The 16,595-nt window shown below is 49.4% G+C and overlaps 1 pseudogene; it reads right to left on the reverse strand.

The window, feature by feature from the left end:
• Positions 1–254: 254 nt before the first annotated feature.
• Positions 255–1,364, reverse strand: LOC149221966 (18S ribosomal RNA; annotated as a pseudogene).
• Positions 1,365–16,595: the final 15,231 nt, after the last annotated feature.

The raw sequence follows: 16,595 nt of genomic DNA on the forward strand, positions 1-16,595 counted from the left end.
ACCTCCACATAGCTAGTTAGCAGGTTGAGGTCTCGTTCGTTATCGAAATTAACCAGACAAATCACTCCACCAACTAAGAACAGCCATGCACCACCACCCATAGAATCAAGAAAGAGCTCTCAATCTGTCAATTCTTACTATGTCTGGACCTGGTAAGTCTCCCCATGTTGAGTCAAATTAAGCCGCAGGCTCCACTCCTGGTGGTGCCCTACTATCAATTCCTTTAAGTTTCAGCCTTGTGACCATACTCCCCCCAGAACCCAAACACTCTGATTTCTCAGAAGGTGTTGGCGGAGTCCTTAGAGCAACATCCACCGATCCCTGGTTGGCATCATTTATGGTTGATACTAGGACGGTATCTGATCGTCTTCGAGCCCCCAACTTTCATTCTTGATTAATGAAAACATCCTTGGCAAATTATTTTGCAGTGGTCCATCTTTCATAAAGCCAAGAATTTCACCTCTAGCAATGAAATACGAATGCCCCCGATAGTCCCTATTAATGATTACTCTAGTCCTGAAGGCCAACACAATAGGACCAGACTCCTATCACGTTATTCCATGCTAATGTATTCAGAGCATAAGCTTTCTTTGAGCAATCTAATTTTTTCAAAGTAACAACACCGGAACCACGACCCAGCCAATTAAGGCCAGGAGCACGCCACCGACAAAAGGGACGGAAGGGCAGGTACACAACGAGTAGGCAGACCGACCTTTATGACCCAAGATCCAACTACGAGCTTTTTCACTACAACAGCTTAAATATACGCTATTGGAGCTGGAATTACTGTGGCTGCTGGCACCAAACTTTCCCTCTAATGGATCCTCGTTAAGGGATTTAGATTGTACTGATTCCAATTACGAGACTCGATGAGCCCAGTATTGTTATTTATTGTCACTACCTCCCAATGTCAGGATTGGGTAATTTGCGTGCCTGCTGCCTTCCTTGGATGTGGTAGCCGTTTCTCAGACTCCCTCTCTGGAATCGAACCCTAATTCTCCGTCACCCGTCACCACCATGGTAGGCCTCTATCCTACCATCAAAAGTTGATAGGGCAAAAATTTGAATGAAGCATCGCCTGCACAAGGGCTGTGCGATCCGTTAAGTTATCATGATTCACTGGAGAAGCGGGCAGGCCCGCGCTGAACTTTTATCTAAAAAATGCATCCCTTCCAAAGAGTTGGGACTTGGTGCACGTATTAGCTCTAGAATTACTACGGTTTTCCGAGTAGTATGGTACCATCAAAAAAACTATAATTGATTTAATGAGCCATCTACAGTTTCGCAGTCTGAATTAGTTCATACTTAGACATGCATGGCTTAATCTTTGAGACAAGCATATGACTACTGGCAGGATCAACCAGGTAGCACCCTCCAACTTCAAAAGGTGTTCTGGATGCCCTCTTACCGAGAGCCAACTTGAAAACCCATCAAGTCAAAGAGACGTCAAAAGATCATGTAAAACTTTTATGCCTTGCACCTCTTGCATCCCAAGAAGGAAGCACACACAACATGCCAAGGACATGGCGAAAAAATGGGCAGACCTACCAAGCCACAATGCACCAAGGCTACTCCGTAGTTTTCAATCACGGCCCAACCAACAAAAAACAGAGCGATCACTCACCCACTCCCTTATAAATGCCTCCAAAGGCCTCCATGCTCTGCACCGATGGCACCTAGGAGTCCACCTGGACAGCAGCAACGATGGACCTCGATCACCCGATCGCCTGCGGCAGCCTCGATGCAAAGGAAACAAATGGAGAATGACCAACCACACAACCTCTCTATTACAAATGAGCCACAACCCTCCCCGCCCCCGCATCGAGACCTCCTAGGAATCCACCGAGATAGTAGCAACGATGGTTCTCGATCTCCCAACTGCCTGTGGCAGCCTCGATGTGAAGGAAAAGGAAGGAAATAAAAAGAGGATGATCGACCACAAATCCTATCATAGAGAGGCCATACAAACCTCCCTGCCCCGCACCGATGCCACCTAGGAGTCCACTCGGACAAAAAAAATAGTGGACCTTGATAGGATGATCACCTGAGGCAGCCTCGGCACAAAGGCAAGGGAAGGAAATCATACAAGACAAACCGAGCCCGCAACCTCCCATAGATATGCCCCCCAACCCACCCCTCCCCTCCCCACACAGGGGCCACCTAGGAGTCCACCCGGACAACAACAACAATGGACCTCGATCGCATGATCACCTGCGGTAGCCTCAATGAAGAGGAAATCGAAGGAAATAAAACAAGACCAACCGAGCCCACAAGCTCTCTTAAAAATCCCCCCCGACCCTCCATGCCACGCACCGAGGCCACCTAGGAGTCCACCTGGACAGCAGCAACGGTGGACCTCGATCACTTGATCGCCTGTGGCAACCACGATGCAAAGGAAAAGGAAGGAAATAAATGCAAATCAAGAGGGTCGCTACACAATACAGGGACACATATCCAAATAGGAGGAGGGATTGGGCAAATCCACACCCCACACACCCTACGTGCAGGCAACCTAGGAGATTTCCCACAGCTTTACCAATTGAACGATGAATAGTTTTCCCCTACGGCCACCTCCACGCAAAGGAGGGAGGTTGAAGCATTCCACCTCAAAATAGTTCTTCCAGATAGCCCCCACCATCGATGTAGTAGCAAGCCTCCTCCCCGTTGGACCATGAGCGCATGCACAATTGAAACAACAAGTGCCCCCCAACCCTCCCCCGAGAGAGGCCACCTAGGAGTCCACCCAGACAACAGCAACAATGGACCTCGATTGCATGATCACCTACGGTAGCCTCAATGCAAAAGAAGTGGAAGGAAACAAAACAACAATACCAACCGAGCCCACAACCTCTCTTAGAAATGTGCCACCCGACCCTCCACGCCACGCATTGAGGCTACCTAGGAGTCCACCCAGATAGCAGCAATAGTGGACCTCGATCACTTGACCACCTGCGGCAACCATGATGCGAAGGCAAAGGAAGGAAACAAATGTAAATCAAGAGGCTCACTACACAATACAAGAACATATCCAAACAGGAGGAGGGATCGGGGAGCTCCGCACTCCCCGCACCCTACGTACAGGCAACCTAGGAGATTTCCCATAACTTTACTGACTAGACGATGAATACTTTTCTCCTATGGCCACCTCCATGGAAAGGAGGGAGGTCGAAGTGTTCCACCTCGAAATCCTTCTTCTAGATAGCCCCCACCATCGACATAGCAAGCCTCCTCCCCATTGGCATCGGAGCACATACACAATTGAGACAACAAATTCCCATAAACGTTGTGACTTAACATTTCCAACCGCAAAGGCCTGCCACGTATGCAAGATGCAAGGGAAAATCTGACCCCTCGATCAAACATATGGGCCAACACATCTATCAAAACCTCAAAGCCAACGCAACCATGAATGATGTGCACTTTGAAAGGAATGCCAACCCTTGACTTTACAATAAGGAGAACAATGCCTCACATCACCAGACGAAAAAAGTAAGCAAGAGGGAGGGTAGGTGGTTTACAACCAAAACCCTTCCAGGTCCCTCTTAAATGTATGCATCTCAACCGACAATTCCAACACGAAAAGAGTACAAGCACAAGACAATGACACCATAAACAGCTGAACAATGAAGAGGCTAGCCATCATAAGGAGCCACACCACAACAACCCATACAACTCCCAAAACTTGGAGCATAAGGGGAATTGTTCACATATGCCTCTCGGTACAAGCATGGCCAACATTACCGCTCATGCACTATCGAGTGGGTATGGAGAGAAGATGAAAATCGGCCAACCTACAAACGACCCAAGGCCATTCTTGAGGCAAACCCGAAAAACCAACTCAATTACCAGCCCACCTTTCACATGAAAAGCAAAACCCTCCACACCAAATAGGGAGGAGGTGAACAATATAACCATGAGCCAATTTCGATGGAGCCACACATGGTTGCCCAACCCAATCAAAATTCCATATTCGCAACAACAGAGGGGCACGATAGCGATATAGACACGATAGAGTTTCAGGGCTTCCATATGGGACCGCAACAATGAAGGCTCAAAGGAGCACTGAGCAAACTTTCAACATTCTTATTGTTGGGATGGGAAAGAGGGACGGGGACGAGCATGGCCCACATTACTGCTCATGTGCTACCATGTGGGGATGGAGAGGAGATGAAAATCAACCGCCCTACAAATGACCCAAGGCCATTGTTCAGGCAAACCCGACAAAGCAACTCGATTACCAACCCACCTTTCAAACGGAAAGAAAACCTGTCACCGGTATCTTCTGGAGGGGCATGAGGGGACCAGGACGAGTCAAGGAACCACACCACAACAATCCATACAGCTCCAAGAACTTAGAGAGCAGAAGAGGAATTGTTCACATATGCCTCTCGGGACAAGCATGGCCAACATTACCACTCATGCACTACCGAGTGGGGATGGAGAGAAGATGAAAATCAACCACCCAACAAACGACCCAAGGCCATCATTCAGGCAAACACGAAAACACAACTCGATAACCAATGAACCTTTCAAACGGAAAGAAAACCTATCGCTGGTATCATCTGGAGGGGCACGAGGGGACCAAGACGAGCCAGGGAGCCACACCACAACAACCCATACACAACTCCAAGAACTTAGAGAGCAGAAGGGGAATTGTTCACATATGCCTCTCGGGATGAGCATGGCCAACATTACCGCTCATGCGGTACTGAGGGGGGATGGAGAGAAGATGAAAATCGGCCACCCTAAAAATGACCCAAGGGCATCATTCTGGAAAACCCGAAAACAAAACTCAATTACCAACCCACCCTTCCTGAGTAAAGGAAACCTGTCACTGGTATCATCTGGAGGGCCACGAGGGGACCAAGATGAGCCAAGGAGCCACACCACAACAACCCATACAACTCTAAAAACTTGGAGAGAAGAAGGGGAATTGTTCACCTATTCCTCCTGGGACGAGCATGGCCAACAACACCGCTCATGCGCTACCGAGTGGGGATGGAGAGAATATGAAAATCATCCACCCTACAAATGACCCAAGGCCATCCTTCAGGCAAACCTGAAAACACAACTCAATTACCAACCCACCTTTCACATGAAAAAGAAACTTGTCACTTGTATCATTTGGATGGGCACGGGCGGGGCACCAAGGCGAGCTAGGGAGCCACACCACAACAACCCATACGAGTTTACGCGGATGCCCTCATGACGACCCGCACAAATGGGTTGAATTGGATGCCCTCAAATGACTCGCCTTTATGAGTTTACATGGTCACGCAGACGACCGTAACGAAGCGACAAGGGAGAGCCGGGAAAACGAGCTACACGAAAGTGCACAAAGCCAACCTCGTGTCACAACTTAGCTTTTTTCATGTCGGCTCATTCGCTCGGGCACACCCTCACTTGACCCGCCTGAACGAGTTGACACAGACGCCCTCAAATGACCTACCCGAATGAATTTACATGGGTGCCCGCATAACCAAAACGAAGCGACAAGGGAGACCGGGAAAATGAGCTACACGAAAGTGCACAAAGCCAACCTCAGATCACGACTTAGAATTTTTGATATGGGCTCGCTCACCTGGGCATGCCCTCGCCCAAATGACCCGCCTGAAGGAGTTGACACAGATGCCCTCAAACAACCCCACCCGAATGAATTTACATGGGCACCCGCATGACCGAAACGCAGCGACAGGGGAGAGCCAGGAAAACGAGCTGCATGAACGTGCATAAAGCCAACCTCGGGTCACAACCTAGCATTTTTGATACATGCTCGTTCATCCAGGCGCGGCCTCGCCCGAACGACCCGCCCGAAGGAGTTAACACGGACGCCCAGAAACGACCCACCCAAACGATTTTACATGGGCGCCAGCATGACCGAAACGAAGCGATAGAGGAGAGCTGGGGAAACGAGCTGCACGAACGTGCACAAAGCCAACCTCGAGTCACAACTTAGCATTTTTTATACGGGCTCGTTCACTCGGGCATGCCCTCGCCCTCAAGCAACCCACTTGAATGAATTTACATCGCCGCTCGCACGACTGAAACGAATCGACAAGGGAGAGCCAGGAAAACGAGCTGCAGGAACGTGCACAAAGCCAACCTCGGGTCACAACTTAGCATTTTTGATACTGGCTCATTCGCCTGGGTGTGCCCTCGCTCAAACGACCCAGCTAAATGAGTTGACATGGATGCCATCAAACCACCCGCCCGAACGATTTTACATGGGTGCATGCATGACCGAAACGAACCAATAATGGAGAGCCGGGCAAACGAGCTGCAAAAACGTGCACAAAGCCATCCTCGGGTCAAAACTTAGCATTTTTGATACGGGAGCATTCGCCCAGGCATGCCCTCACCCGAATGAGTTGGCACGGACGCCCTCAAACGACCCGCCCAAACGATTTTACATGGGCACCCACACGACCCAAACGAAGCGACAAGGGAGAGCCGGGAAAATGAGCTACACGAACGTGCACAAAGCCAACCTCGGGTCACAACTTAGAATTTTTGATATGGGCTCGTTCGCCTGGGCCCACCCTCGCCCAAACAATTTGAGACGGATGCCCTTAAACGACTCGCCCGAACGATTTTACATGGGCGCCCGCACAACCCAAACGAAGTGAAAAGCGATAGTCGGGCAAACGAGCTGCACGAACGTGCACAAAACCAACCTCGGGTCACAACTTAGCATTTTTTATACGGGCTCATTTACCCGGGCGTTCCCTCACCCGAATGACCCACCCAAACAAGTTGACACGAACACCCTTAAACGACCCGCCCGACTAATTTTACATGGGCGCCCGCACGACCCAAATGAAGCGACAAGGAAGATCCAGGTAAACAAGCTGCAAGAACGTGCACAAAGCCAACCTGGGTCACAACTTAGCATTTTTTATATGGGCTCGTTCGCCGGGTGCGCCCTCGCCCGAATGACCCACCTAAGCGAGTTGACATGGACTCCCTCAAAAGACCCGCCCGAATGATTTTACATGGGTGCCCGCACGACCCAAATGAACCGACAAGGGAGAGCCGGGCAAACGAGTTGCACAAACTTGCACAAAGCCAACCTTGGGTCACAACTTAGCATTTTTGATATAGGCTCATTTGCCCGAGTGCACCCTCGCCTGAACGAGTTGACACAGATGCCCTCAAATGACCCACCCAAACGATTTTACATGGGTGCTTGCACGACCCAAACGAACAGACATGGGAGAGCCGGGCAAACGAGCTGCACGAATGTGCACAAAGCCAACCTCGAGTCACAACTTAGCATTTTTGATACGGGCTCGTTTTCCCGGGCGCGCCCTCGCCCAAATGACCCGCCCGAATGAGTTGACACAGACGCCCTCAAACGACAAGCCTGAACGATTTTACAAGGGCGCCCGCACGACCCAAACGAACCAACAAGGGAGGGCCGAGCAAACGAGCTACACAAACGTGCATAAAGCCAACCTCGGGTCACAACTTAGCATTTTTGATACGGGTTCGTTCGCCTAGGCGCGCCCTCGCCTGCATGACCTGCCCGAACGAGTTAACATGGACGCCCTCAAATGACCCGCCCGAAAGATTTTACAAGGGCGCCTGCATGACCTAAACGAAGCGACAAGGGAGAGCCGGGCAAAGGAGCTACACATATGTGCACAAATCCAACCTCGGGTCACAACTTAGCATTTTTTATATGGGCTCGTTCACCTGGCCGCGCCCTCACCCGAAAGACCTGCCTGAATGAGTTGACACGGATGCCCTCAAATGACCCGCTCGAATGATTCTACAAGGGCGCCCACACGACCCAAATGAACCGAAAAGGGAGAGCCGGGCAAACGAGCTGCAGGAACGTGCACAAAGCCAACCTCACATCACCACTTAGCATTTTTGATACGGGCTAATTCGCCCGGGCACGCCCTTGCACGAATGACCTACCCAAACGAGTTGACACGGACGCCCTCAAAGGACCCACCCGAACGGTTTTACAAGGGCACCCACACGACCCAAACTAACTGACAAGGGAGAGCCAGGCAAACGAGTTGCACAAACATGCACAAATCCACCCTTGGGTCACAACATAGGATTTTTGATACGGGCTCATTCGCCTAGGTGCACCCTCGCCTGAACAACCTACCTGAAGGAGTTAACATGGATGCCCTCAAATAACCCACCCGAACGATTTTACATGGGCGCCCGCACGACCCAAACGAACCGACAAGGGAGATTCGGGTAAATGAGCTACACGAACGTGCACAAAGCCAACCTTGGGTCGCAACTTAGCATTTTTTATACGGGCTCGTTCGCCCGGGCGCGCCCTCGCGTAAATGACATGCCCGAACGAGTTGACACGGACGCCCTCAAACGACCTGCCCAAACGATTTTACAAGGGCGACCGCACGACCCAAACGAACCGACAAGGGAGAGCCGTGCAAACGAGCTGCACGAACGTGCACAAAGGAACCCTCAGGTCACAACTTAGCATTTTTGATACGGGCTCGTTCGCCCGGGCACGCCCTCGCTCGAATGAACCACCCGAACGTGTTGACATGGACACCCTCAAATGACCCGCCCAAATGATTTTACATGGCCGCCCGCACAACCCAAACGAACCGACAAGGGAGAGCTGGGAAATCGATCTACAGAAACATGCACAAAGCCAACCTCGGGTCACAACTTATCATTTTTGATATGGGCTCGTTCGCTCGGGTGTGCCCTTGCCCGAACGACCCGCCCGAATGAGTTGACATGGATGCCCTCAAACGACCCGCCCGAACGATTTTACATGGGTGCTCGCATGACCCAAACGAACCGAAAAGGTAGAGCTCGGCAAACGAGTTGCAAAAACGTGCACAAAGCCAACCTCGGGTCACAACTTAGAATTTTTGATACGGGCTCGTTCACCCGAGTGTGCCCTAGCCCGAATGACCCCCCCAACGAGGTGATGCGGATGCCCTCAAACAACCTGCCTGAATGATTTTACATGGGCGCCCCCACGACCCAAACGAACCGACAAGGGAGAGCCGGGCAAACGAGCTGCACGAATGTGCACAAAGCCAACCTCAGGTCACAACTTAGCATTTTTGATACGGGCTCGTTCAGTCGGGCGTGCCCTCGCCCGAACCACCCGCCCAAACGAGTTGACATGGATGCCCTCAAATGACCCATCCAAACGATTTTACATGGGTGCCTACATGACCGAAACGAACTGACAAGGGAGAACCGAGAAAATGAGCTGCATGAACGTGCACAAAGCCAACCTCGTGTCATAACTTAGCATTTTTTATACGGGCTGGTTCACCTGGGTGCACCCTTGCCCGAACGACTTGACACGGACGCCCTCAAATGACCCGCCCGAACGATTTTACATGGGTGCCCGCATGACCGAAACGAACCAACAAGGGAGAGCTATGCAAACGAGCTGCATGAACGTGCATAAAGCCAACCTCGGGTCACAACTTAACATTTTTGATACGGGATCGTTCGCCCGACCCGTCCGAACGAGTTTGCACGGACGCCCTCGCCTAACCCACCCGATCCAATTGACACAAACGTCCTCGCCCGACCTGCCCGAACAACCTCGCCCGACCCACCTGAACAGGTTTGCACGGATGTTCTGGCCCAACCCGCTCGAACGACCTCGCTTAAACCACTCGAACGGGTTTGCACAGATGCCCTCGCCCGACCCGCCCGAACGGGTTTGCATAGACACCCTCGCTTGACCCGCTCGAACGGGTTTGCATGGACGACCTCACCCGACCTGCCCAAACGAGTTTACACCGGCGCCCCTCGCCCGAACTGCCTGAACGAGTTTACACAGGCGCCCTCAAACGACCTGCCCGAACGCGTTTACCTGGAAAATGACCCGCCCGAACGAGTGTTTACACGGCAAACGACCCGCTCGAACGAGTTTACATGGGTCCCGAAAAACGACCAAAATGAAGTCACATGGGAGATTCAGGCAAACGGGCAGCACGATCATGCACAAAGCCCACGCCCGGTCACAACTTAGCATTTTTTATATGGCCACGTGTGCCCTAGGTGCTGTCACATGACACGACATGACACGACCTAACCCGACCTGACCCGTTTGCACGGGCACCCACACACGACACGTCCCAACCCACCCGAATGAAATTTGGGGTTTCCATGGGCGCACAACCCAAACAAAATTTTGGGGTTTCCGTGGGCACATGACCTGAATGAAGGCATGAGGGAGCATCAGGCAAATGGGCCACAGGGATGTGCATAAGACACACGGGCGGTCACGACTTAGCATTTTTGGCACAGCCACGTGTGCCCGGGAACCCACACACGGCACTACCGGCCTTGTGCGAGCCTACCTGACCTACCCGAACGTGTTTGCACGGGCACCCACACACAACACGACATGACCCGACCCGAACAAAATTTGGGGTTTCCTTGTATGCACAACCCGAAAAAAATTTGGGGTTTCCATGGGTGCGCGACCCGAATGAAGGCACAAGGAAACGTCGAGCAAACGGGCCACACGAACGTGTAGAAAGAACACGGGGGGTCATGACTTAGCATTTTTGGCACTGCCACATTTTCCGTAGCACCCACGCATGGCACGACCCAACCCGCCTGAACGAAATTTTGGGTTTCCATCGATGCATGACCTGAACAAAGGCACGACGGAGCGTCGGGAAAACGGGTCGCGCAAACGTGAAGGAGGCACACGGGTGGTCATGCCTTAACATTTTTTGCACGACCACATGTTCCCGAGCACCCACGCATAGCACGGGATGACCCGACCCGACTTGACTCGCCCGAACGCTTTTGCACAGGAACCCACACACAACACGACTCGACCCGCTCTGAACAGAATTTGGGGTTTCCATGTGTGCATAGCCCGAACGAAATTTGGGGTTTCCATGGGTGCACAACTCGAACAAAGGCCCGAGGGAGCATCGGGTAAACAAGCCGCACGAATGTGCAGAAGACACACGGGCGGTGACGACTTAGAATTTTTGGCATGGCCACGTGTGCTGGGGCACCCACATAGGGCACGACATGACCTGACCCACCCTGGGCAAGTCGACCCAAATTGCCCGAACGAAATTTGGGGTTTCCATGTGTGCACGACCCAAATAAAGAAGGCACACAGGCGGTCATGACTTAGCATTTTCAGCACGCCCACATGTGCCCGTGCACCCCCACACATGGCACGGCACGGGATGACCTGACCCACCCGAAGGAAATTTAGGGTTTGAACGAGCACATGACCTGAACGAAGGCACGAGGGTAGGAATATCTTTGACTCTAATACATAAATATTCCTGGTGTAACATGCCCTTAAGGTCTTCAAGATTTTCTTCAGACTCTTTATAACACTTTAAAATGTGCTAGGCCTATTTCCATGAGCAAGAAACTCAATGATAAATATAATATATATATATATATATATATATATATATATATATATTTTCATATATATATATATATTCTTGAATAAATACAAATATCAAAAGTACATTTATGAAGACTGAACCCAGTTACACTTTCTTCAACACCCCCTCTTAACAAGGGAGGTATTCATAAATCATTACAAGGTGTTTGGATATTTTTCAATATTGAATAATTCACATAAGAGAAACCGGATTGGAAACCCATCTGTTATAGCATCATATTAGCCAACTTTTTCGTAGCAAGGCCTTGACTAACAACTTTATCTCTCATAAGATCAAAGAACAATGTTGGCGAGGCCAATGGCTTATAAACACCTTAGTCATTTTCTCTAAAGGTACATACCCACCCAGGCGTTCCCTGAGTATGACCTTCTAGGACAATTCTTGTCTTGGATTCCCAGCCCTCAAAGAATATCGCTCCTCTTGCCTACTCTTGTCTTGGATGCCCTACACATCCTCAAAGAGCATCAGATGCCAAATGATTACCCAATCCTCCCGTTCTTTCTTGCCAAGTGAAGACAAGAATGTTGTGTCTATATTTTCCCCTTAATTGGGGAAGACATGCCCAAGTTTCCTCTGACAAGGAACTTGCCCAAGCCCCTTTGTAGTTGTGAACTTTTTAGAACTCCCTCTTAGCTACGGACTTGTCCATTCATCAACAACATGTTTTTCGTGGGTCCTTCAGCCGCTTGATCTCCTTCTTTCCTTCGATGTCATGAAGTCTTTGTTTGAACTTCTTCTTGGTAGGGTACCGATCATCGATCACTTTCCCTTCTAGTTTGTCACGTCATTACTCCCTTCGTGGAAAGTGGCCTTCTTGATATATATCATGTCCTTTTTGTCATCTAGCTACTCCTTTGTCACCTTGTTTATCATTCATAACACTTATCACATGGATGCTTAGTTGTACTCGCTTGTTCCCATACTTTGATTTAGTGGCCCTTCATGACTTCATCGTGATATTGCTTCAACACCAAATGGTGCTTTCGTTGGATGGGATCTTCATCATGACATATTTGTAGAGTTGAATTGGTTATATGCACCTTACTATCTCCAAGGCCTTTGTAGGTGTCAAGGGTCCTTTATCTTTTTCTTCATTTTTCAGAGTTGCCATGCCTTCTTTCGAGAGATGTTGAGGAATCTTGTCAAATAGTTATTATTTGTGACCGCGATGTTCTTCACATGCTTGATCTCTTTCTTCATTTGCTTCTTCTTGGATTGATTGGTCAACCACCTTATACTCCTTATGAGAGCACTTCTTCACGTTGACATTTACTCCACTGTAGCACATGCCTTCGAGCATATCGTTGGCGAAAGAGATCCTTTTATTCTTGATCGTGATTCTAGAAATTTTTCCATGACCCAATCAATATATATGATGACATAAATCAAACTTTGATGCATACATACCTCAACTTGATTATGTTTTTATCGTCGTGGCTTTATTTGATAGTTCTCCTCGATTGGTGTAGCCTATCTTGCTTCATCTTCTCTCACCTATATATCATCCTCTCTTGAATCCCATAAATGGAACCCCCAATGAGACCTCTACCCCCTTTCAAAGAAGACTTAAGCAAAGAGGTTGACTTAGTCATAGGAGGATCTTCCTTCTTTTGCTTCTTTTCATCTTCTTTCACTTCGTGAGTTACATGAGCTTCTTCCCTTTTTCTCTTGTTGTTGTTGTCCTTCTTAAGTTTAGGACAATCCCTCTTGTAGCATCCATACTCTTGGCATCCAAGCTGTTGGAATTTGGACATGTAGTGGTCCCAACCAATTTGTTAATTTCCTTGCAAAAAGACACTGAGGTATACTCAGAAGGGGATATATACTTACTTGATAGAGTTTGAGATGTAGTGAACTTGCTTTCTTCTTGAAGACTTGATGGCTTACCTTCCTTACATCTTGATGTTGTTCAAGCTGCTTTCTTCAAATGGACTTTCTTGATGACTTGACTCGTTGTGCCTTTCATTTTTCAAGATGGTGTAGCTTGATGTAGGTCCCTCTTTGATTTGTTCTTCTTGTAGGATACTTTATACAAGGCATTTCTTCTTGCTTTGTAGTCTTCCATGATGAATGATAGATGGTAGACCTTCTTGTCCTTGATGTGATTGAGACTTCTTGACTTGACGCTTCAACCTTGTAGATGTTCTTGAGATTCCCTTTCCTTGATGTGTCATCTTAGCTCTGATACCGCGTTGAAGAATCTGGGCCAATGGTGTATAGTGGGATTCTTCTAGACTTGATAACAATTTGTGAAGCTCTTTTGCAATCTATCGTGTTATCTTAATCTTCTTCTCTTCTTATTAATGCATGTGTGTTTACTTTCATCAAACTGGTGCCAAAAACATATGAACAAGAACACAAGATGTTGGCTCTCTTCCAGGGAAAAACCTCTCTCTCTCAGAGTGGAAAACCCTTTCATAAAATTCTCTCATTGAAGCTTCTTATTGGTCATTGCGAAGCCCTAGACCCTTGACAATAATATCCACCAAGGACAAGTCGAGTCCTTCCTCCTCTCTGCACTTTGTTTCTTTGGTGCTTCATTCTCCGGCACTCTGTCCTTCTTTCAACTTTTGATAGTCCGTGGTGGACTAGCTCTAAAAGAGAATCCAACCTTTGATCCTTAGCGAGATCCTTTACCAATGAAGAAACCTTCATTCTCTTGACCAACCGAGCCTTTTTCTTGATGTGAGGTTGTAGGCTCGATGTACACCAAGTTTACTGCACCTGGTGCGATTTCCATTGCGACGAGACATGGAAACCCCAAATTTCCCGCACTTGGGATGCTTTCGACAAGGCAGGACATGGAATCCCCGGGTTCCCCGCAATTTGGCGACATTTGTCAAGGAGGGACTAGGAGACCCCATGTCACGCTCCTATCCTAGTGGTAGTATTTCAACCATGCATAAGCGGGTGCGACACCACTGTACCTTTTCCTTTTACCAATACTTGAGTACACGGTCTGTGCTTACTTCAACGCTCAGTCAATTTTCCAATAAGTGTTTCTTAACAATGCAGTGAAAATAACTTACCATAAATTTATCTTCTTTAATGATTCTTTCAACTTGTCATGTCGTGTGGTCGTACTGCACTTCCCGCGGCCTGCATGACACAACTCTACACCTGAACTACGAACCTGCCTGCCCGACTTTCCCTTCCACTACGCCCAAACTCTCCTCATCGGTACGGTCCATAGTGACGGCACATGGCCCGCATGCAGTGAGACCTGCCTGCCTGGACAGTAACTCACCCTGCTCTACCTGTCTGCGCTACCAAGCTCGACCCGCCCTCAATAATCTGCCCGTTGGTGCAACCCTCTTACCCGCATCCTTCTCTTCCTTCCATTTTTGCCCAACTCCTTTCTTCGCACTTGTTCTGTGATGTGGAAGTCGGAGTTCGATTTCCCTTCGTTGAACGCCATCCTACTTACTTATACGAATCCTTTCACCCAAGGGCCATGTCTCTCGAGGATAACAAGGGTCGGCTCCATCAACATGCATGCCCGACTAACCTTCCACATAACCTCGACACGCCCCATTCCAACGAACTGCGGCGTCCCTTCGTGTGCACTGTTGCACCCATGGGTTAGCTCCAACACCTCGCTGATTACACCTGTCTCCGCACGTCGCACACCTGCCCGTGTCCTAACTCGTCCGCACATGGTCACCTCTTTCATCCGGGCACGCAACAAGGGTCGCCTGCGCGCCTTCTGTAGGTGACTCGCCCATCGTACAGGTGTCAAGGGGTGTGTGCCATGCCCAACATGGCGCGAGCGACATGGGAACCTCATGTGTCATGCCCCCAGGCCTACAGTAGTCTTTCAGCCGTACTTGGCGAGGTGCGGCACCACTGAACATGTTCTTTTCACCAATACTTATGTTCATGGACTATGCCTAACCATTAGTCTACTTAGTTTGTTTTTCGCAACCAAGTAGTATTATGTTTCCTTTATACCAATGAACACCCATACACATTCATTATCATCAGCAGTTATACATGAAGAACATAATTTCATAGTATAAAGGGAGGGGCAACTCCCTCAACAATGAGTCTACTCAACGAGTCACTCGAGACACCTCCGAGTTTCTTCTTCCATGATGGGTGGGTGACCTTCCCGAGTCACCCGAGACACCCGCATCACATCAAACGGCGGGTGCATTCCTTACCTGCGCCCTCACGCAATAATCGAAACCTATGCATATCATGTGTGCTTACCCAAGAGCAGACGCATACATGCCTGCGCCTATTTTGCGACCTGTTCCACTACTTCACATTTTTTCTTGATCACCAAATGCTCATGTTCGAATGTCCATCTTCGAATGAATGCCAAATGCTCCAATGCCTTGCCATATTTATATGAGTGGTTGGGCGAGTCGCTACCCAGGCCGACTCGACTATCGCATGCCAAAACGCCCTTACACGTCGCAAACTTGCCATCCGATTGTTGGTTGGAAAACAGTCCTTCGTTCAAGTTTCCCCAACATGTAAGTCGACCCGTGGGTTATGCCAAATGCTCCCATGCTATAAACCAACCATCGCTCCACCTCTAATGCACATTATACTTATGTCCCTTCTCACATTTTGGTCGTAGAGTTCGCACTTCGCACCGACGGGGAGAAACCAAACCACAGGTCCTTACACCGCGTTTCCCAGACTTGGGTAGCAATCTTTGTTGTGACACGAAATGGAAACCCTGTGTGTGTCTGCTGACTTGGGTAGCATTTTTCATCGTGCCATGAAATGGACACCCCAAGTTCCCTGGAATTTGGTGGCTCTTCGTGGCCCCACGCCATGGAAATCCGAAGTTCCAGAAACTCTCGGGCGATTCAAGGTGTGCTGCAACATGGAAACAGCGAGTTCCACAGACTTGGGCAGCGGTTTCAAAACACCCCAAGTTCCCGAGACTTGTGAGCTACTTTGCATCGTCGTGGAAACCCCAAGTTCCTCATGTTGGGGCATTGTTGAAAACCCCACGTTTCCATCGTGCCATAAAATGCGGAAACATGTGGTTCCATCAAGGGCGGTACATGGAAACCCCAAGTTTCCCAGGCTTGGGCACCAGGGCGTGACATGGAAACCCCGAGTCTTCGTAGGCTTGGGTGCTGCCAGCTTCGGTCGTGGCACGACATGGAAACCCCAAGTTTCGCTAGGCCTGGGTTCCAGGGCATGACTTGGAAACCC

This window comes from Pinus tabuliformis, chromosome Q, assembly GCF_031772625.1.
Source record: "Pinus tabuliformis cultivar Carrire ecotype Pingquan chromosome Q, CPIR1, whole genome shotgun sequence".
In the NCBI taxonomy this organism is placed as follows: domain Eukaryota; kingdom Viridiplantae; phylum Streptophyta; class Pinopsida; order Pinales; family Pinaceae; genus Pinus; species Pinus tabuliformis.